The sequence below is a fragment of the Mustela erminea genome, chromosome X (genome assembly GCF_009829155.1).
Source record: "Mustela erminea isolate mMusErm1 chromosome X, mMusErm1.Pri, whole genome shotgun sequence".
Taxonomy (NCBI): Eukaryota; Metazoa; Chordata; class Mammalia; order Carnivora; family Mustelidae; genus Mustela; species Mustela erminea.
The window spans coordinates 77337703-77359667 of NC_045635.1; the positions used below are offsets into that span (position 1 = coordinate 77337703).

The window sequence follows — 21965 nt, forward strand, 5'->3', positions numbered from 1 at the left end:
AACAGAAATATTTGTTCTTACTGCTCTGTTAACTTAAGTATCTTCTGCACTTAACATAGTTTCTGATTCGGCTTATGTAGTTGGTCTCTTTCCCACCATTGAAACAGCTCAGCTATCTACAACCCAAAAAACCATGTTACACCTTCTCACAAAACTACGGTCCCTTGTGTAATCATGTTCCCATCCTCTCTATGTCACCCATATTAGGGCCCATTCTTCTCTCCCAGGACCCATGGTAGAAGGTAACCGTCAAGCACATAACTTGACATGTCCTATCACCTGCAGATCAACACTCAGTTTTGCATACTAATGCTAACCGACTGCACAACTGTTACCACATTCCACTTTGAAAGACGCATAACATTGTTCAATCCTGTCCTATTTGTGCACCTTTGCACTGTCGCCTACACCCTTCAGGAGCCAATCTTCATGGCTCCCAAGTCAACGAACTATGGCAAATGGATGTAACTCATTTCGGTCTCTTTCCTTGTCAACCTTATTTACATGTTATTGAAACATTTTCTAAATGGGCAGTTCCTCAATCCTCCGAGTCCTTTACTGCCATCTGCTCTACTCTATTGCAATTTTTAGTGTTATGGGGGTCCCTACTACCATAAAAACTAATAATGTGCCAGCTTACACAAGCCACAAATGTACTGCCTTTTGTTTTGATTGGCAGATTCATCATATTACAGGTATACCTTATAACCCACAAGGAAAAGATATAGTTGAATGAGCTCATTGTACACTAGGACAGCAATTATTTAAAAACAAAACAAAACAAAAAAAGGGGGGGACCCCAAGGATGTTTTGGCACTCTTTATTTACTCTTAATTTTTCAAATTTACCCAAGGTGACATTCAGACAGCAGTAGAAAAACACTTCTCACAATCACAGCAACCCCTTGAGGCATCTATTCCTATTTGGTTCAAATCTTTTAATGAATGATTCCCTGGCTTCCTATTAAGGAAAGGCAGAGGGTCTGCTCTTATTCCCTCAGATTCCAGTGATGGACCCTCCGAAACACTATGGCTTCCTCTTCGGCTCATCAGGCCCTGGAAAACCGATGACACTGCTGATAACCACTTCACCCCTGATCTCCGAGAAAGATCTGGAAATACAAGAGACACAGGAAGTCACTCACAAAATGCACGTGCTGTCCCTTCATAAGAAGAGCCCCCAACCATATCAGCATAGGGCCAATCCAACCACATGGGGTCAAATTAAGGCCCTGTCAGCTAAGGGAGAAGGAGTTTTAGGATCTACCTGAAGCCCACAGACCCCTGAGAACTTGTTTTTGGTTATGGTTGCTCTTCTGACCTTTACATCAGTGGGTACTCTCTCCTCAAATGATGAGTGAACAAACAACAGGCATCTAGCTTGGAACTGGCTCATAACATGTTGCAATTAATAAACAAAAAAGGGGGAATTTTTGGAACACAACCCAGATCCTTGCCAATGTGACTGGGGTCATGTCAAATCCTGTGAGCAAACTCCAGGAGATGGAGGGCAAGAGTCTTCCTTGGCCAATGCCCAAATTAACATGGGAGGATCCCCAGAGTGTTCTCCTGTCCTCTTTTAGATAGATCTGATAAGTGTGAAGAATCCTTAGCTTGCTCTTGTCATTTAAAGCTAAGAGATAATCATTATTGTTCACTTGTCTCACTTGATTGACTGCACGTAAATCACATCTCACATGTAGCCCACGCCCTGCACATAAATCTATATCTTGTTTGTAATGGGATCTTGTGGAAGATATAAAAGAAGTGATTTTTTTTTGAAATTAGTATACTAATTTCAAAGCAACTGGGGTGCCTGGGTGGCTCAGTGGGTTAAAGCCTCTGCCTTCGGCCCAGGTCATGATCTCAGGGTCCTGGGACCCAGCCCTGCATCGGGCCCTCTGCTCACCAGGGAACCTGCTTCTTCCTCTCTCTCTGCCTGCCTCTCTGCCTACTTGTGATCTCTGTCTGTCAAATAAATAAATAAAATCTTTTTTAAAAATAAATAAAAGAAGTCATTGTAAGAAATAAAGATGCCTACTGATCATCAGTTGGTAGTCCCTCCATCATTTTGGCTCTGATCACCAGGATCCTCACCTCGTGAAGGTGACAGTTCAGATATTAATTTTATCTTTGCACTGAATCAAATCCCTAGATGTAGGACTTTACCTCAGATATACATATAGTCATAGTGTATTGATATTTGGGGATTAATCCGTAATATCCATATGTAGCAGCATATGGATTATGTATGTGCATACATTCTTCTTTTCTCCTCATTTTTTTCCTAAAAACTAAATTAATGGAACAAACAGAATTTTACAGTTATATCCAGGTTTGAATCTCAGTTCCACTACTCAGTTTCTTACTACTTTCTCTGTGTCTCAGCTTCTTCATCTCTAAAATGTAGACAATAATAAGTATCTCATAGAATTGTGTGAAAATTAAATGAAATAATTTGCATGTGAGCACTTAAGTTTTGGTTCCATTACTGTTTCTCTCCATGCCTTTCAATTTAAAAATCCACACATGTGTACATACACACAAACATTCACACAAACACAGACACATGCAAGAGTTATATTCAACATGACTATAAGCTTCATGAGAGCAGAAATCACAGCTGATTTTTGTTTACCACTCTATCCCTAGTGTATGGTTATTAGGGGATCCTCAAATATATTTGGAGCTATAAAACAAGATTAGTTAAGAAATTGAGCCTTTGTTCAACTAAATTTCTCAGTCAGTTTCGAGATCTTAGTTAAACTATAAACCTACCATATACACTAAAGGCCTTAACAGGTGTCACTTCTGTAGACTCTATTTTATGATCTTCAGTTAATCAATATGAAGTCTATTTAAGTGACTTTTTAAAGTATTTGGTTTTTGTCTGAAACTCCAAATAGGCAAGTATACTAATTTGATAGGACTGTTGTACCATAAACTGAGTGGCTTGAACAACAGAAATATATCATTCTAGAGGTTAGAAATTCAGGATCAGGATATCAGCAGGATTGGTTTCTTCTGAAGGCTATGAATAAAGGATCTGTTTCAGGCCTCTCTCCTTGGCTCATCGATTACTGTTTTCTCCCTCTATATGTTCACATTGTCTCATCTTTATGCATACCTATCTCTATGTCCAAATTTCCCCTTTTTATAAGGATACCAGTCATTTTGGAGACTACTGTAGTGATCTCATCTTATCTAATTCTAACTGCAATGACCTTATTTCCAAGTAAGGTCATATTTTGAGATACTGGGGGTTAAGACTTCAACACATGATTTATTGAGGGATCATAATTTAACCCATAACAGCAATTTCTAAGGGATTATCTTTAAGGCTTCTGGGTATAACCTATCCCTGGAGTATTTCTTACTATTGCATATAGAAGAAAACACTTCACATTTACTAAATTAACATTTTGGGATGTTTTGACTATTCTCAAATAACCTTAAAACACATAGTAGAGTGAGCCACTTAACTTGTGAGGGTAACTAGCTATCTATAGGCATCTGTATTTTAACTGACTTTGTTATTAACTATTATTGAGAATGTTTCATATGTTGGAGGGAGATGACAGGAGGGATAAAATTCTAGTGAATTTTGAAAAGCCAGTATATGGGGATATGTCAAATAAGCTGAAATATAATGTAAGAGAAATGTGGGGGACTGCAAAAACATGAAACCATGTCTGTGAATAAGTGCAAATAGGTGAATTTTGGAGGAATATCAAGGACCTTTTGGATATAGGACAAGATTAAGCCTCAGTCATGATTATATATGTCCACTAAAATGAATCAAAATGTAGTCATTCCAATCATTTCAGTCATATTCACAATGGATATAAATGCAGGTGAATTGAACCAAATAGTGATCTTTAAAATGGTTAAATCAATTCCTTTCTTAAAATTGGCCAATTATTTCATTGACTAAAATTTTTAAAGTTTCATTGAACATATGTCATATTTCCCAACAGATCATCCAGGTCAAAATAAAGAGTTTGCTTCAAATTATTTTGGGGAATAAAGGTGAATTGATGCAATGGTCTTATGAAGGATAGATTTTTTTTTTTTAAATCGTGCTTCGAAAAGATGAATACCCAACTTTTGTAGCAACATGGACAGGACTGGAAGAGATTATGCTGAGTGAAATAAATCAAGCAGAGACAGTCAATTATCATATGGTTTCACTTATTTGTGGAGCATAAGAAATAACATGGAGGACATGGGGAGATGGAGAGGAGAAGGGAGTTGAGGGAAATTGGAGGGGGAGATGAACCATGAGAGACTATGGACTCTGAAAAACAATCTGAGGGTTTTGAAGGGGCCGGGGGTGGGAAGTTGGGTGAGCCTGGTGGTGGGTATTATGGAGGGCACGTATTGCATGGAGCACTGGGTGTGGTGCATAAACAATGAATTCTGGTACACTGAAGAGAAATTTTTAAAAATAATAAAAAATTTTTTTAAAATCATACTTCATTGCCTATCAGTGTAAGGCGAGTACTTATATGTTTGGCATTCTGGAAACTGTCATCTATATGTTTAATTTGATTTCTAAAAATCTTGAGTGCTTTGTAAAATTGCACTTTTTTCTCAAATGTAAAGCAATATGTTACAGAAGAATGAGTTTTGGACCAGGAGAAAGAAAAAAATCTGAATTCCAGTCCCAGATCTTCCCTGTGGCCTTGGAAAAGTCAAACAGAGCTCCTGCTTTGCCTCAGCAAACTAAAGGTTTCAATCAGATGATATGCAAGTTCCCTGAACCTAGAGGGTCTATAATTCTGTTATATATAATTATTATATCGCTAGTGAAATATTTTCATTCAAATGCAAAATATATTAACATAAAAGAGAACTTTTTGCTCTGCTGGGTTTAAGGTATGGTAATAGAGGCTAATCATTTGAAGAACCTTCACCATCAACTTTTCAGTCTGATCATCTTCATATTGTATGTCATAAGGTACCCACATAAAATATTACATGCTTTTAAATATTTTTGTCTTTTACTCCAAAAGACTAAACTCTTTATTCTGTCAACATTACAATACAACTAAATACCATGCAATTTTATTTTACATAAATCCTGGCAGGAGTTACCTTGGTGCTTTTGTCTTGCCTAAGAACCAGCTACATTTCTACTGTATATATACCAAATGTTCTTTTCATTTTTAAAACTTTACATGGTGGATCTTATATAATTGATTTTCCCACCTCTCTAACCACCCTTGATGATATTGTAATTCTTTCAAGTAATTAACTATGTTATGACTAATTTTATTTTTTTAAAGATTTTTATTTATTTATTTGACAGAGAGAGAAATCACAAGTAGGGAAGAGAGGCAGGCAGAGAGAGAGGAGGAAGGAGGCTCCCCGCTGAGCAGAGAGCCCAATGTGGGGCTCGATCCCAGGACCCTGAGATCATGACCTGAGCTGAAGGCAGGGGCTTAACCCACTGAGTCACCCAGGAGCTCCTATGCTATGACTAATTTTAATAATGATAACATTTTAACTCAATCCCACAATTTTAATGTCGACAATGTGATACTTGGAATGTAAATGTATTTAGCCCACATTCCAAATGTTTTATTTTTTGACACTTACATTGAATAAGAAAGTGTTTGATATAATACATGTCCTTTAATGAACATGGGGGTCATATATTAATCAATTTATGAGTAGAGTTTAATTTTTGAGACACGGTATTTAAAACTGATAACTGAACTTCTGAATTTCAATTCATGAGGAGGTCAGTTCTACCTTTTGTTTTGTTTTGAACTTTAAAAAAATACACTTTTGAGAAAATGACCTGAAGATTGGCAGAACAGACTTTCCACAGCTAAACATAGAGAAGAGGTCAGGCCACCTAGAAGAGGGTAGTAATAGCAGAGAAGGAGAAGCAGTTGGATGCTAAACAGATTCATGTCCTTGGGAGTGTGGGAGTGAGGGAGCTCTGGGCAAGGATTGGAGAGAGAAACAGACCCTCACATCAGGGAATTCTACCCGGGGAAGATGAACCTCCGTAACATTTGGCTTTGAAGACCAGAGGGGCTGAATTTCCCGAGTTCTTAAAAGAAGTAGAACTTATTTCCCTGATGCCGAGTGATATGGAGCACTTTTTCATATGTCTGTTGGCCATCTGGATGTCTTCTTTGCAGAAATGTCTGTTCATGTCCTCTGCCCATTTCTTGATTGGATTATTTGTTCTTTGGGTGTTGAGTTTGCTAAGTTCTTTATAGATTCTGGACACTAGTCCTTTATCTGATATGTCGTTTGCAAATATCGTCTCCCATTCTGTCAGTTGTCTTTTGATTTTGTTAACTGTTTCCTTTGCTGTGCAAAAGCTTTTGATCTTGATGAAATCCCAATAGTTCATTTTTGCCCTTGCTTCCCTTGCCTTTGGCGTTGTTCCTAGGAAGATGTTGCTGCGGCAGAGGTCGAAGAGGTTGCTGCCTGTGTTCTCCTCAAGGATTTTGATGGATTCCTTTCGCACATTGAGGTCCTTCATCCATTTTGAGTCTATTTTTGTGTGTGGTGTAAGGAAATGGTCCAATTTCACAATGAGATATCACCTCACACCAGTCAGAATGGCTAAAATCAACAAGTCAGGAAATGACAGATGCTGGTGAGGATGCGGAGAAAGGGGAACCCTCCTACACTGTTGGTGGGAATGCAAGCTGATGCAGCCACTCTGGAAAACAGCATGAAGGTTCCTCAAAATGTTGAAAATAGAACTTCCCTATGACCCAGCAATTGCACTATTGGGTATTTACCCTAAAGATACAAACGTAGTGATCCAAAGGGGCACATGCACCCGAATGTTTATAGCAGCAATGTCCACAATAGCCAAACTATGGAAAGAACCTAGATGTCCATCAACAGATGAATGGATCAAGAAGATGTGGTATATATACACAATGGAATACTATGCAGCCATCAAAAGAAATGAAATCTTGCCATTTGCAACAACATGGATGGAACTAGAGCATATCATGCTTAGCGAAATAAGTCAAGCAGAGAAAGACAACTATCATATGATCTCCCTGATATGAGGAAGTGGTGATGCAACATGGGGGCTTAAGTGGGTAGGAGAAGAATAAATGAAACAAGATGGGATTGGGAGAGAGACAAACCATAAGTGACTCTTAATCTCACAAAACAAACTGAGGGTTGCTGGGGGGAGGGGGTTTGGGAGAAGGGGGTGGGATTATGGACATTGGGGAGGGTATGTGCTTTGGTGAGTGCTGTGAAGTGTGTAAACCTAGTGATTCACAGACCTGTACCCCTGGGGATAAAAATATATGTTTATAAAAAATAAAAAATTAATTAAAATGCAAAAAAAAAAGAAGTAGAACTTAAAACTTGGAATTTTAAAATTTGGAGAACCAGAAAGATAAGAAGCTGAGTCTCCACCCTTAAAGACACTGCAGGACAAACAGCCTGCAGAGATAAAGCCAGCAGTTTGAAAAAGCACCCGGGGAAGGAGAGTTGTTTATTCATTTTAGAGTAAGTCCTGGAGGGATAGATATTGGTGGGGGATTCCTCCAGGAAAAAAGGATCTGATGGGCACCACTTTCTTTCCCCACCTCCCCCAGCCTAGATACCCAGCTATCTGGGGAAACCAATACTGACAGTCATCTCCTACCATGCTTGCACCAGCACCCTGACACCCCCAACTCTTGTGTTGTGCTTCTGTGAATCCATCTCCTAGGACTGGCCTGCTTCAGTCCCATTGCTGCAGGGTTCCTCCTGTAGGAGACCACCAGCCAACAAAACTTGCTGCCCTGCCTCTCCAGCCCTGTGCATGTTGCAGTTCCACCCCCTCCAGTATGTTCTTGACCCAAGCCCATCCAAAGCAGTACTACAAGCCGCAGTGTGCAAGCAGCCTGGATAGAAACCAGCACCACTCCCAAGGGATTCCTGCCCCAGGGAGAGGGGAAGATAACCACACACATTGATCTTACTAGGAACCCAATAGTGGGCTGGGGGCAGACAGCTGGCCTGACTGCAGGCCCCATTAACCAACAAAACCTTCTCAGAGGACAACACAGGAAAATGTCATGCAGTTTGGTGCTACTTAATCTCTGGTAAATGCCTGGTCTGACTCAATTCAAGCCCAAGGCAGTCCTCAACTGGCTCACTAACAACACAGGAACCAGACCCTGAAGCTAAATAAGGACAGAACGGGGAATGAACTCATCTTGGGACTGATCTCTGCAGAAGAACCAGGCAATCAACTGCAGTATTTACAAGCAGATAATTCTGAGGAAGTGTACTAACAAATGGATCACAGCAACGAGACTCTAAGTCACAATAGTATTTCAAGTTGGTAACGTAGTCCTATGATGGTTCTGCGCAATCAAGATAACAGGACACTGCCAAAAATCTTTTGTCCCTGCTATAAAACAGATTCAGGTATCACTTCCTCCAAGATATCTTTTCTAATCATCACCCAGGCTATGTGTAAGCCATTCTTCTCTGCTTCTTTACTTTGTGTTAATCTATGATACACACTATAATTGTTCAGCCATTCATTCAACAGATATTTATTAAGCATCCACTGTACGCCAGACATTTTACTAAGAGTGGGAACAAACTAGTGAACAAAATAAAGTCCCTGCCCTCATTGAGCTTATATTTGTGGAGGCTGAGAAAAATCAAGGCCATCCCACCTCACGTTTAGCCTTAGCATAGGTACAGCCATCTTAGCTCTGGCAGCCATCTCAGATCCCTGTGCCCAAGGGCTGAACTTTCCCCCACCCTGCTTTGGTTCCAGGAATTCCCACCCTGCTTTAGTAACAGGAACCCATAAATACCCCTGCCTTAACTAAGCTCGGGGTCTGAGTCCCTACTCCGCTGTGTCGGGTATACTTGGGCCCAAGCTTAAGCTTGTCAAATAAACCCTCGTGTGATTGCATCGGTGCTTGGCTCCTTGGTGGTCTCTCAGATGCAAAAACTTGGGTACAACATATTCTAATGAGGGGAAAGAACACATACACTAAAAATAAACATGTAAATATAGACTGTGTCATGGTGATAAGTACTATTAGAGAGAATAATGCAGATAATGGGAATACAGTGTGGGGAAATTTCTACTTTTTAATGTATTATACATTTTTGTGTAATCTCCTTTTTAAAGTTAGCTTTACCTTTGTTAATAAATATTCTTCTAAAATATTTTTATGTTTGCATATATATTCCCTTATATAGAAGTATGTATGTACTGTACCTATGTAACTATTCCTTCATTGTTGGGCATTTAGCTTTCCTCTTTATCATAAACAATATTGAGAAGAACATATTTAAAGTTATCCTTTGGGAGCATATCCTTGGTTATTTCCATAGGATAAGTTTCTAGAAATGAAAGGGTTGTAACTTGGCTGTTGCCATGATGAACAAGTCTCAGTCATCTCCAATCCTTTGGACACTGGCATTGGCATCAATAGCCACTTTCTGTAGGAGTCAGTTCCATAGCTTAGTTATTCTCCATGATCCTGGACCCACACGTCCACCTTTCTCTTTCTTTTCCCAATGACTCTCAAAAAAGGAGCAACAAACTTAGTGGCAGAAGCCTTGAAAGTATGATACTACCAGATGAAACGCCTCAAAACTTAAGGAGCCTTTGTTTAAATCTAAAGGTATTGCTGTTTTAAATCCAAAAATTTCTACTGTAGGTATGGACGGTGACAACCATAAAGCTAACTATAAAATCTCCAGCTTTACTTCAACTCCATCTTTAGCTCCTTGTAGAACAAACTAAAATTTTGAATCTATTCCTTGACCTTAGCCTCCCAGAATGTGTGACTTCCCTTTCACCTAAACTTTTCTCAACTCTAGTCTCCTGGCTAACAAGATGTATTTTTTTTTAAGATTTTTATTTATTTGTCAGAGAGAGTGAGCACAGGCAGACAGAATGGCAGGCAGGGGCAGAGGGAGAAGCAGGCTCCCCGCCGAGCAAGGAGCCCGATGTGGGACTCGATCCCAGGACGCTGGGATCATGACCTGAGCCGAAGGCAGCTGCCCAACCAACTGAGCCACCCAGGCATCCCAGCAAGATGTATTTTGACCATACTTTTCTTTTTATCTACCATTATCAAGTGAATCACCAAAATACTGTTCCAGTCATGATGAATATAGACCTGGCCTTGGTGTTGGAACCCAGAATAGGCTAATACATTATTACCCTTTTTCTCTTCATTTATTACCACCTCCTTGTTATTTATCAATATTGTGCGAAAGAGCTGTAGGAGATTTAGAACATCTCAATGCACTGTGTATTTGCCCCCAAAGCCCAAAGAAATGGCTGGGATATGGTGTACAGATTAACTAATAAAACAGTTTCACTGTTTATCAGCAGCTTTTTTTAAAGAGTAAACAATTTGATTATTAGGGAGGTCAAGCTAATGTGTAAAATAGTTTTAAGAAAGAGTTTGTGTTTTTCATTTGTCCTTGACTTTACTTTCTCTTATAAATAGAAATGATTATAAATTGTCTCTAAATAAACTAATATGTTTTCTTTTTCTTGTTTAAATTAATGAATACACAAAGCTTGGTTATCTCAAGGTGATAATGGGCAAACTGGAAGCCGTAGAGACACCCATAGGTGTGGCTTTCCTACATCCCTTCATCACTGTTTTCATCAGGGAATGGTCTTCAAACAACAAGACCATGCTACACAAGCAAGCTCACATTTTCACTTTCAGCCTCTCAGATTGAGAAAAAGAGTTACTGACCCATGAGTTTTCTTGTACACATGCTTTATTACTTACCTACTTTTACAGATATACAAAGGAAATAAGCAACTTTAATAGGGATGTGAGATTTACCTTACCTGGAAAACAATATACTACACAACATGAACAAAGCCAGTAGATGTAACAGATCCTCTTAGAGGTGATTAAGTGGTATCCTCCTGCCTATAAATCATAGCTCATACTATCCAATCTCCTCTATTCCTTAAATGATGGATTTCACAGGGTGTTGTTAATCATATAATCTATATATTACTATATACTACTATTTCTTTTACTTTCACCTGAAAATGGAGCTGGCAAGACTATCTAAATTTGATTTTGAGATAAATGAATATAGAAAATATACTGAGAGACTCAAGTTGTTGCATTACATTAGTTGAGAAGCATTTAGAGTCTGCCTTGAAGTGATTGTTACATACTCACTCTAACTTTGATCAAATGGGAGAAGTTTTTGTTCAAGGTAAGACAGATCAAACTGGAGATGACCAAAGATCAAGAGACAGCACTGATTCACAAGGAAATAACAGATATCCAAATACCAAGCCACAGAAGGTAATGCAGATAGATGGCCAGGTAGTGTAAGAAAGAGCCAGAGGGTGATAATAGATAGGGTTCCTAAAAATATGGAAGTATGACATTAGAAATATATGAATTAGGAATTATAGTTTGCTATCAGTACTAGAAATCTTAAAAAAATATTGGTTTACATGAGTTTTTTCCTTTTCTGTAATTAAAAATCTGAAGATTTTTACACTAGGGGTTATACGCCAACTCTCATTGTCATCAGATTACTAGTCTCCCTTATTGTTTTCATTGGCCATCACTACGGCATGTGACTCTCATCCTCATGGTCACATAATGGTTGTAATCCTATCTGTAAAGGAAATCAGGACATAAAATTTTTTATCTAAACACACTGACATCCTCAAGTGTGTAGAAATTCTGTTTGTAAGGATGAAGGAGAGAATAGATATTGAGTAGACAACTAGCATTGTCTACAAGAGTCTAGTACAGAATTCAGTGAGAGACGTTCCATTCTGTGATTCAAGGACCCAAGCTCCTTCCACCTTACAAGTTATTTTCAACACGTAGCTTCAGTGATCACCACAGAAGGAAAAAGATGGGCTACAGAAGACATCACTGCTGAGCAACAGCAAGTAGGAACCTCATCACAGGTATAGGTTCAATAAGCAGAATGCTACTCAATTAAAGGACTAGAAGCTTAGCTGCAAACTAAAATTATTAGATATGTTAGACCTTTTAACAACTTTCAATGCCCAGACCCAAGCCTAATGGAGTAAGAAGAGACATCAGTATTTTTTGTCTTCACAAGTGATTATAGTGTTTATCCAGAGTGGAGAGTCATGATCCTCAAAGGATACAGCTGGACCTCAACCTAGAAGGACTTATCATTGGACAAAGATTGAAGACAGAGACTTAATTAATGCATCTCCTATACAAATTCATGAAACAATGCAGCAAATAAACTTGATATTTGCTACTAAGAACTTGAGGCTTGTCTACTTAGACAACTTTATCTAAAAACCTGAGGTGAGGCGAATATAAAAAAGGTTTATATGGTCTCAGCAGTGAAATTTAGAGGACTTACAGTCAGGGAGCCAGTCACACCATCAAAAAAAAAAAAAAAAAAAAAAAAAAAACAGTCAACCTCCTAGAATCTTTGGAGTGAATACTACATAAAGGATAGACTAACAATTTCATCTATTAGAGTACCTCCAGTGCCTGGAAGAGACCCTGATTCAGACCCAGTATGCAGCAAATACATTTTTTATTTGTGTTATGTTAGTCACCATACAATACATCATTAGTTTTTGAAGTAGCGTTCCAAGATTCATTGTTTACATATAACACCCAGTACTCCATATAATACTTGCCCTCCCTAATACCCAACACCAGGCTCACCCATCCCCCCAACTCCCTCAACTCTAAAACCCACAGTTTGTTTCTCAGAGTCCACAGTCTCTCATGGTTCTTCTCCCCCCCCCCCCCCATTTTCCCCTCTTCACTTTTCCCTTCCTTCTCCTAATGTCCTCCGTGCTATTCCTTATGTTCCACAAATAAGTGAAACTATATGATAACGGACTCCTTGACTTATTTCACTCAGCATAATCTCCAGTCCCATCCATCTTGATGAAAAAGTTGGGTATTCATCTTTTCTGATGGTTGAGTAATATTCCATGGTATATATTGTATATATTGACCACATCTTTTTTTTGTAATTTTCTTTTATTTTTTTCAGTGTTCCAAGATTCATTGTTTATGCATCATACCCAGTGCTCCAAGCAATACGTGCCCTCCTTAATTCCCACCACCAGGTTCACCCAACCACCCAACCCTCTCCCCTCCAAAACCCTCAGTTTGTTTCTCAGAGTCCACAGTCTCTCATGGTTTGTCTTCCCCTCTGATTTCCACCAACTCACTTTTCCTCTCCAACTCCCAATGTCCTCTGTGTTATTCCTTATGCTTCTTAAGTAAGTGAAACCATATAACTGACTCTCTGCTTGACTCATTTCACTCAGCATAATCTTCTCCAGTCGCGTCCATGTTGATACAAAAGTTGGGTATTCATCCTTTCTGATGGAGGCATAATACTCCATTATATATATTAACCATATCTGCTTTATCCAGTCTTCTGTTGAAAGGCATCTTGGCTCTTTCCACAGTTTAGCAACTGTGGCCATTGCTACTAAGAACATTGGGGTACAGATGACCTTTCTTTTCACTACATCTGTATCTTTGGGGTAAATACCGAGTAGTGTGATTGCAGGGTCATAGGGTAACTCTATTTTTAATTTCTTAAGGAATCTCCATACTGCTTTCCAAAGTGGCTGCACCAATTTGCATTCCCACCCACAGTGTAAGAGGGTTCTCCTTTCTCCACATTCTCTCCAACTCTTGTTGTTTAATGTCTTGTTAATTTTGGCTGTTCTGACTGGTGGAAGGTGGTAGCTCAATGTGGTTTTGATTTGAATCTCCCTGATGGCTTGTGATGATGAACATTTTTTCATGTGTCTGTTAGCCATTTGTATGTCTTCTTTGGAGAAGTGTCTGTTCATTTCTTCAGCCCATTTTTTGACGTGATTATCTGTTTTGTGTGTGTTGAGTTTAAGAATTTATTTATATAACTTGGATATCAGCCCTTTGTCTGTAGTGTCATTTGCAAATATATTCTCCCATTCTGTGGGTTGCCTCTTTATTTTGTTGACTGTTTCCTTTGCTGTGCAGAAGCTTTTGATCTTGATGAAATCCCAAAAGTTCATTTTTGCTTTTGTTTCCCTTGACTTTGGAGGCATATCTTGAAAGAAGTTGCTGTTGCTGATGTCAAAGAGGTTACTGCCTATGTTCTCCTCTAGGATTTTGATGGATTTATGTCTCATATTGAGGTCTTTCATCCATTTTGAGTTTATCTTTGTGTACAGTATAAGAGAATGGTTGAGTTTCATTCTTCTGCACATAGCTGTCCAATTTTCCCCGCACCCTTTATTGAAGAGACTTTTTTTCAAATGAATTTTTTTCCTGCTTTGTTAAAGATTATTTGACCATAGAATTGCCAGTCCATATCTGGACTCTCTACTCTGTTCCACTGGTCTGTGTGTCTGTTTTTGTGCCCATACCATCTGCAGCAAATATTTTTTAAATTAATAAACTAATAAATACCTAGAGAGACTATTCTACATACTCAGAATGGTTACTAAAAGAATTTGGAGGTATAAGAAAATATAAAACTGATCATTACACTAAAATGAAAACAGAGAGAAAGAGAGAGAGACAGAGAAAAACAGTCAATATTTAACACAGAGTGACAAAAATCAGACAAGTGGTTGCTTGCTGCTGTGGAGGATGGATTGATAGTAATTCAACATGAGAGAATTTGGGACATAATATTAACGCTCTACATCTTATTGTGGTGGTGTATGCATTTGTCACAACTCATCAAACTACAAACTTAAAATGGGTGCATTTTATTGTATGCCAAAGGTCACATATTAATTTTCTAATGCTTCATAACAAACCAATCCAAATATAGTGGCTTAAAATAACACTCATTTATTAGCTCACAGTTCTATAAGTCATAAATATGGGTACCACATGGCTGATGGATTTTTCCATCTTTAAATTCAACAATGGATGAATCTTCTTTGCATCAAATCCCTGTCAAGATTCAAATTTCTCTCTCTAGAAAGTGTCTCGTTCCTTTTAAGTGTTCCTGTGACTAGTCAATTACATTTGCAAAATCCCTTCTCTTACTAAATATGGCATAATGATAAAAGTGATGTTCCACACACTTACAGGTTCTACCCAGAGTTAAGGGGAGAAGATTTTAAGAGTCATCTGGGTCATCTTAGAATTCTACCTTCCACATACCCCAATAATGTTTATTATAAAAGTAGATTAACACATAGGAAATTAAGGATATTTTAATGTGGACGTTTAGCCACTCACTCCCATGGTCACATCTTGGAGTTAACCATCAACTAGAATTGCTCCATTTTTGAAGTCTTAATCAACTTTCAAGTTATGAAATGCAAAGAGACATACTACTTGTCAAGAGAAATGGAGCAACAACATGATCAGGTCCAGGTGACAGGTTGAGCTACTCCTTCAAGCATTTATTTTACTATCATTACGTTGACATATTTTTGTCTTCTTCATTCTACTGGGATCATTTTCCAGTTGTCAGAACAGTATGCATGGGAGGCGGGATTTACCAACACTCTCTTAACTACCTCTTACTTCTGACAGCAGTGATTGATCACTGGTGAATTCCTTTCAGTTGTCAAGAAGTTCTCTCTGTCTTTGTGTGTGTGTGTGTACATGTGCACATGAACCAATTACAAAGAGACACATTTCTGGATTTTTGACCCAGTGGTAATGTAGGTACCACTTACTTTAGATGGAAAAAAATAAGCACTATATAATATTTATTGTATATACCCACGGATTTGAAAATCAACATTTGTGAGAATTGTCTAACACTGATGTCAATCAGCTACTTTTAATTTGTGCATAGCAAATACTATACAAAAGAAGATACTATATTATGTCATGGACTTTATTAGGGAGCATGTGCTATGAATTTCTGTTCCCTTCACAGTAGTTGTCTCTTTTAGGACAATCTTTCACTTTTATATTTATATCCATGAAAGATTAATTGCTTTTCTAGTAGTTTTATTAGAAAGAGTGATAAAACATAAGCACACTTGAATTTTCACAATTGAAAAACTCCAAATTCATCACTAAACATTTTTAATCCTTCAGAAATATCTCCCCCTCAAAATATATAATGAACTAATTCCAAATGCTGAGGTTAAATTACTATGGTATTTTTATTTAGTAAATTACATGGCAACTTAGAGACGTTATCATAGTTTCAGAAATGAATCTTGGGGTTGCCTGGGTGGCTCAGTGGGTTAAAGCCTCTGCCTTCAGCTCAGGTTGTGATCCCAGGGTCCTGGGATCGAGCCCCACATCAGGCTCTCTGCTCCTCAGGGAGCCTGCTTCCTCCTCTCTCTCTCTTCTGCCTCTCTGCCTAATTGTGATCTCTGTCTGTCAAATAAATAAATAAAATCTTTTAAAAAAAAGAAATGAATCTTGATAAGTGATTTGTGCTTTTTATATATCTCTGTTTTTATTAATTATAATTAGACTATCAAGTATATGACATATCAAGAATATGATATTAAGACTTAGGGTAAGTGACAGGCCCTTCCTGCTTGCATATTATTCAAATGATATAGGGCCTACTGCTTTTCTGGTCAGAATGATAGATAATGGCTTTCTACAAGCTAATTTAAAATTGGATCCTTAATTTTCATTCATTTCATTACAAAGCAGCATTATAAAATCTTTACCAAAATAGTTCACATAGCATGCTGCAATGAAGAAGCTTTTATGTGAAAGCACATTGTATAAGCTTGGCCAGTCGCCAGAAGTAGTAGGATTTTGCTGAGTAAGTCATGGCCTTATTAGATGATGCTGGCATAAACAGAAATGCAAATCAGTCAGTGAAATGGGGGATAGAAAGAAGCCAATAAAGACAGTGTGTTAAAAAAAAAGTTGAATGTAGCTTATTAGAATACATATTTAATAGTTCAGTGTAAGTAAAGACCTGAGGAAATGACTTTTCATTTCCACATAAAAGAAATGTAATTATTATTTATTCCAACTGTGCTCTTTTACAATAATATAAGATCATTTAGAGTTATCTGTGAAAAATAGTTTTATTGATGGGTAGGTGCCAATGATAAATTAATTCTTTTTTTTAAGATTTTATACATTTATTTGACAAATACAGATCACAAGCAGGCAGAGAGAGAGAGGAGGAAGCAGGCTCCCTGCTGAGCAGGACCCTGGAATCATGACCCAAGCCAAAGGCTGAGGCTTTAACCCACTGAGCAACCCACGCGCCCCATAAATTAACTCTTCATAATACCAAACATTTTTACTTGTAGAGAACTTACAGAAATGATGAGACTTTTAAGAGCTATTTCCTCCAGGAGAATAAAATAATGAGGAACCAATACTAGTAAAAACATCCCAGCTTCTTATAATGATATTTATATCTATTGCAAAACTCAGGCTTTGTAATAGAAATAGCATGGCAGTCAAATTTTCTTTTAAAAGATCAAATGAACCCTGAAAACAACTCACCTGTTCAATTAAAATAATGATATAATTTCATTAATATGATTGATATTTCATTATAATGGTGATATGAATCCATTATAATGAAATTATATGATATAAATTCATTATAATGAAATTATAATTTAATTATATCATTATTTCATCTATTGATGATATTGTAATCATATTTTTCATGAAATAAGCTACATCCCTACATAATAGGTACATATGTTAGTCATAACACTGATGGGAAGAGAGGTGACTGGTGACCTAAATCTTCAAATCTTCAGATTCCATCATGCGGCCTGTTCCTGTGCAAGATTCCTGAGGAATATATGTAGCATATAGGAGACATTGAATAAATGCACACTTCATTCTAGCTAGTTATGGCTTCAAATCTTTATGCAGTCTCCGGTTAAACTGGGCTGGACCACATCTGAATAAAGATGACTTATTACGTACCCAATCCCCATCCAAGCCTAGCACCCAGACTGGAATTAACAAGAGTGACTTCTTAGCCCTTATACCAGGGACAACTTTCTGGTCTTGACCCTTACCTTCTCTCTACCCTCAGGTCTTACACTCTTAGGAGGTTGAACAAAGGGAAAATATTCCTTGAAAAACCTATTGTAGAATTTCTTAAACTGCCTTCTGTGCCCCAGACAATTACATTATCCTCACTTGGCTTTACATAAAAAGGATTATTGTGGGTCCCCCAAATGGAGAAGGTCCACCTTACCACATCTTTTCATGTGAGCAAACCTGAAGTTTGAACTTTTACTTCCTTGTTTCTCACACCAAAACTCTCAAATTATGTGTTCTTTACCCTTATTAGAGTTGTTCCTTCTAGAAGATGGAGTTGTTAGCAGGGAATATTTGACCTTCCCTGCAGTTAGAATGTGTCACTAACAATAATTAGGACAAAAAGTGAAGAATAATTAGGCATCTCTTATTGGAGTTACTCTTCTTAATTCAGGGGCACAAACTGTATCTAATACTTTATTGACCTAGTGCATATAAAATAGTTCTTCAGTCAAGATAAACACATTATATAAACAACTTATAAATAAGAAAGATTATGATAAATATTGTGAGATGTAAAGGGGATATGAAATGCATGTTGGGAAAAAGAGCCACTTTTCTGAGGAAGAAGTAACTGGAAGAAGTAGGATTTAAAGAGAGATTTAAAGTATGTGTAATCTCTTGGGGTGCTGGAGTGGCTCAGTTGGTTGTGTCCAAATCTTGATTTTGGCTCAGGTCATGATCTCAGGGTTATGAGATTGAGCCCCACATTGGGCTCTGCCTTAGGCATGCAGCCTGCTTAAGATTCTCTCTTTCCAGAGTGCCTGGGTGGCTCAGATGTTCAAGTGTCTGCCTTCAGCTCATGTCATGATCTCCAGGTCCTAGGATTGAGCCCCACGTTGGGCTCCCAGCTCAGCCGAAGGTCTGCTTCTCCCTCTCCCTCTGCTTCTTCCTCTGCTTGTGCTCTCTCTGCTTCTCTCTCTCTCTCAAATGAATGAACAAAATCTTTATTTGAAAAAAAAAAAAAGATTCTTCCTCTCCCTCCACCCCTCCCCCTTGCTCACATGCTTTCTCTCTCGCTCAAAAAAAATAAAATAAAATAAAATAAATGAAGTATGTGTAATCTCCCAACAGCTCACAAATATAGTCTAATACAGTAGCTATCAATATGTGGTTTGAAGACCACATTAGCATCACCTGGTAACTGTTTAGAAATGCAAATTATCAAGTTCTACTCCAAGTTTAATAAATTATAGACTCTAGCAATAGGGTCCAGCAATCTGTGATTTATCAATCCACTGATTCTGATGGATGCTAGAGTTTGAAGACCATTGGTCTAATCAGTTATTAAGCCTACTGAATTATGTGCAAGGTGCTAAATAGATACTTGGAAAATAGAAATAATTATAAGATACAGCTACTATTATTTAAAACTTTCCAATGAGAGGCAAAATATCCATCCACTAATGAATGGATAAAGAAGATGTGGTATATATGTACAATGGAATATTACTGAGCCATAAAAAGAATGATATCTTGCCATTTGTAATTAAGTAGAGGGAGCTAGAGAGTATTATGCTAAGGAAATAAGTCAGACAGAGAAAGACAAATACCACATGATTTCATTCATATGTGGAATTTAAGAAATAAAACAAAGGAACATAGCAGGGAAAAAATGAAAGGAAAACCAAGAAAAGGACTTAAGTATAGAGAACAAAGTGATGTTTACCAGAGGGGAGGTGGGTTGGAGTGGGTTAAATAGGAGATGGGGCTTAAGCAATGCACTTGTGATGAGCACCAGGTATTGTATGGAAGTGCGGAATCACTTTTGTACACCTGAAACTAATATTACACTGTATGTTAACTAACTGGAATTTAAGTAAAAACTTGGAAAAGAAACACTCCAATGGAATTAGAATAGTCATCTTAACAGGCACACTGTAAAAGAAACTCAACACAAATTCATTGATAGGGCCCAAGGGACTCATAATGAAAGGTAGAAATTACAGATACCTTCTACATGAGTGGAGAGTTCCAAGGTATACAAAGGTGGAATGTACAATACACATCTCTTCCTCTTTGTCCACATGGACATTATCATTCCCTTGATCCAGATGGTAGTTTTGAAAAATCAGATAAGATACTACATCAGGGAGCCAGAAGTAAGAAAAAACAGAGCTGAAAAATCAGAATACAATCCAGGTCACAAACCAATATTCAGGGAACAACTAAAACAAATAAACACAAAAGGCCACTTTATTCATCATGTTTTGAGTTTGATGAGCTTCTTAGATCATTAAATTTATAGTTTTCATCAATCTTTAAAAAAAAATTTACAAAATAAAATTAAAAATACAAAAAAAAAAAATAGTGGACGTAAAAATCAGTAACACTGAAGTCTTGGAAAAACTTTGGATAATTAGGAATTAAACAACGTACTTCTTATGACCAGTGCATCAAAGAAATCACAAAGGAAATTGTAAAATACTTTGAACTGAGTGTTAATAAAAATATACATATCAAAAAAAAAAAAATTGGCCATTATTTCTTCAAACATTTTTTTCTCTTCTCTCACATTCTTGGGACTCCAATTTTCAGCTATGTCAAACTGTTTATTTTGTCCCTGCTTGATGTGGTTCCCTTTTACTTTTTTAGTTTTTTTTTTCCCTATGCTTCAGTTTGCATAATTTCTATTGCTATGTTTTCAGGTTTACTGATCTTTTCTTCTGCAATAAATAATGCCGCTTATCCTGTACAATAAAATTTTCATTTCAGACCTTTTTCATTTCTCCATTATGTTCATGTTTTCCTTTTTCCTTTTCCTCCTTAAGTGTATGGAACATACTTATTACAGCTGCCTTAATGTCCTTGTTTGCAAATGCCATCATCTCTCATTTCAGGGTATTTTTCTTCTGTTATAAACAGTCACATTTCTTTGCTTCTTCACATGTGTAGCAATTATTTTAGTGAATGCCAGACATTGTGAATTTTATGCTGTTAAGTACTAGGTTTTATTGTTTTCCTCTAAAAAGCATAGGGCTTTATTCTGGCAGGCAGTTAACTAATATGAAGGTCATTTGAATGCCTTTGAGGCCTATATGAAAGCTTCTTTTAGCCCCACTACTAAAGTATGACATTCTGAGGTCTCTCCTAAGTGCCCTGGATATTCAATAATGTCTTTCCATTCTGGCCACTTAGAACAAAAATGATTCCTAGTCTCCTGTGAACCCTTGAAACTTGTTTGGTGTACAGATTCCTGATAATTGTTCTTTCCCTAACAGTTGTTATTTGCCTAACCTGATAGAGTTTTACACTATGTATGCACAGACTAGTTTCATTAAAAAAAAAAAAATTAAGGAGACTACTGTGTAGATCACTCCTTCCTAGTACTCTGCCTCACAAGTTCTAGTTGCCCTGGCCTCCCTGAATTCTGATCTCCTCCTTTCAGTGAGATTCTCTATCCTTGTGCTGTTGTCTAGAAAGTATTTCCACCAGAAAATCAAGGTTTTGTAGGTATCACCTCATTTATTACCCTCCTCTCAGGGATCAAAATACCGTACAGCCAATTGTCCAATGTCTGAAAAGAGTTGTTTCAATATATTTTGTGCATTTTTCTAGGTGTTTATGGTAGGAAGGTAAATCTCACAGGAGATACTCTTTATGGATGGAAGCAGAAGTCCCCAAAATGCCCACCATAAAAACATGTAAGAAAATAAAGCCACATACAAAAGGGTCTTAAGGATGGGGAAGCTGAGAGGGTTGTACTGATATATATTTGGTAAGCATCTTTTGGAGTACATAAAGTGTTCCTACTGAACCCTGGATTGTTTTAAAGGTGTCCTGACTGAGCATTCCATATGCACTGACACATAAATAACTGCTATAGACATTAAATGCTTCTAAAAGATTATCTAATTTATTCTCGTTATCAACAAGTCAGGTAAAATGCAGCATTTGCGGGGTGCCTGGATGGCTCTGTGGGTTAAAGCTCCTGCCTTCAGCTCAGGTCATGATCTCAGGGTCTTGGGATCGAGCCCCGCATAGG

General features: G+C 37.6%; 1 long non-coding RNA gene across 2 annotated transcripts in view; it reads right to left on the reverse strand.

Moving 5' to 3' along the window:
- Positions 1-819: 819 nt before the first annotated feature.
- Positions 820-21965, reverse strand: part of LOC116583594 — a 111411-nt gene continuing 90265 nt past the window's right edge. For both annotated transcript variants that reach the window (XR_004282796.1, XR_004282794.1), the window contains exon 3: positions 820-1111. This is a non-coding gene — a long non-coding RNA (uncharacterized LOC116583594). The remainder of the gene's footprint in view (positions 1112-21965) is intronic.